The sequence below is a fragment of the Microtus ochrogaster genome, chromosome 16 (genome assembly GCF_000317375.1).
Source record: "Microtus ochrogaster isolate Prairie Vole_2 chromosome 16, MicOch1.0, whole genome shotgun sequence".
NCBI classification, from domain to species: Eukaryota; Metazoa; Chordata; class Mammalia; order Rodentia; family Cricetidae; genus Microtus; species Microtus ochrogaster.
In genome coordinates, this window is record NC_022018.1 from 33,472,338 (window position 1) to 33,474,879 (window position 2,542).

Genomic DNA, 2,542 nt, shown 5'->3' on the forward strand with positions numbered 1-2,542 from the left:
AGAAGACTTGGTAGCATGTCTCTCAGTGGTGACATTCTGAAGTCTGAGTTTTTCAGGTGAAATTAAGAGAAAACATAAGAGATATATAAGATAAACAAATGGAAATCAGAGAATATGTTTGAGAACACCAGAGTGTCTATGTAGTCTACTGCTTCTAGGGTGTTCAACTTATAAGCTTACATTCAAATAAATTGTTCTAACATAGGGAGAATAGTAGAAACCGTATTAAAACAGAAAATGTGGTAAAAAAAATGATCTCATAGATCAATAAATCACATGATGAACACTAAAGGTACATTTTGAGAAAAAAATAATTGGCTTTTTTATGAGATTTTTTTTCTGAAATAGTGATGGTTAAATAAACAAATATTATACTAAGATTAGTATAATACTTAATACACTCATAAAAAGGATTCGAACAAGTTTAGTGGTTAATGAAGATGAGACAAGGAAAGCAGAGTTTCAAGATGCTGATGGGTTAAAACTGGAAAACTGAAAGCATGATGGAACAATGACAAAATGGAGGACAGCACATCTAACAATGCTTCTAGAATATTGTATAATATAACTCTTTTTCTGATTTTGAACAAAACTCTGAGATATTCACATAGACAGCACTTTATAAATCATGCGTCATCTAAATGGATCCAAGGTATCTCCTATGACCCTGTGTTATTCACATTACCCTAGACTAATTGCAAGAAAAGCCTGGTGAAGCTTAATTGTGACACAGGATGCATAATTTCAGCTTGAAAAAAATTCATGGCTGTATGATAAAAACAATGGTTCTAAATGTAGATATAGTCGGCAATATATGAACAGAAAGAAGTACTTTGGATATGGAAAATAAAAAAAAAGTATGCAGTATTAAGGTTTTTACTTGTGTGAAGTTGTTAGACAAGTACTGAATCCAGACAAAAATTGAGGTATCCTAAAGTTGTTACAGAAGAAACTCAGTGTCAGCTTGGCAAAAAAAAAAAAAAAAAAAAAAAAAAAACACCCAGGATAGGTGGAACATTGATCACCCTAACTCTGGTATAAATGAAGCAGAAGATTAAAAGAGACCAAAAAACTGAAGGCGACAATAACTGAATGATGGAAACCCCAGAAGAGAGTGAGGTAAATACACTGGTGTAAATATTTATGAACTTTCTTTTCCTATATTTTATTGAGTTTTTTTTGCTAGAAATTATCAAAATATTCTTAAGTTTATAAACAATAAGCCAACATACACATAGGGCTCTGCTATTGACTCACTTGAACAATGTCTTCAGTGATAGGGTTTAATTAACAAGTTCAGGAATGTATTCAAGGCTTATACGGGATTCCCCTCTGTGTGCTGTGAATATGTTTTATTACCATAAAATTTACCAGTAAGCCACCACCTTGTAGCAATACAGAGAATAATAGGAATGGGTTTATTAAAGATGCATGCTGTTATCCAGTTTTAGCAGCATAAGATTTTGAAGGTGGTGTCTTTTTCCTCCAGTGTATCTTTTTGTTCTTTGTAAAATTCATGTGTCTGTAAATGTGTAGATTTATGCTTCAGTCTTCAGTTCTAATCCATTGATAAACATGTATGTTTTATTGTCAACATTCTCCTAATATTGTGACTATATCTTTGTAGTACAGCTAAAATTCAGGAATAGTGATGACTTCAAGAATTCTTTTATTGTTCAGGATTGTTTCAGCTATAATTGTTTGTTTGTTCATTTCCAAATGAAGTTTGAGAACTTTTTGCAATTTCTGGGAAGAATTTTACAGGGATTTTGATGGAGATTGCATTGAGTCTAGAATTACAAAAAACAGATATTTACATACTATTAATCCTACCAATTATGAAGTTCTTTCTATTTTCTCATGCCTTTTTCATTTTCTTTCTTTGGCATCCTAAACTTACTATTATAAAAGTCTTTCAATTGATTAATTAGACTTATTCTGAGATTGTTTGGGGACTATTGTGAAAGAAATTGCTTCCTTGATTTCTGGTTTGGTATGTTTGTCACTTTTATACACGAAGACTACTGATTTTTGAATGTTAATTTTCTATCTTTATACTTTTCTGCGTCTATCAGCTATTAACATTTCTGGTGGCATCCTCAGAGTTTCTTATATACAAATATATATCATCTGCAAATTAAGGATACTTTGACTTCTCCCTCTCTTATTTGTATCACTCCAATCTCCTTCTGTTATTTTATTGATCCATCTAAGACTTTATATATGATTTTGAACCAGTATGGGCATCTTTGTCTGGCTTCTAATTTTAGTGGAAAAACATTGAGCTGCTTTCTGTTTATAATTATGTTGCTGTAATTTTATTTATTTATATTGACATATGTTTTGTGTATCCCTCATCTATGAGTTTTTATCTTAAATGAAATTTGGACTATAAGAGATTATCAAGGCGATATATAAGCAGGGTAAAAATAATGAGGTATTTGAGGACAAGGGGATAGAGAAGGAAATAAGGGTAAAGATAATTAGCTGCAAATGCCTTTTTTTTTTTTTTTTGGTTTTTCGAGACAGGGTTTCTCTGTGG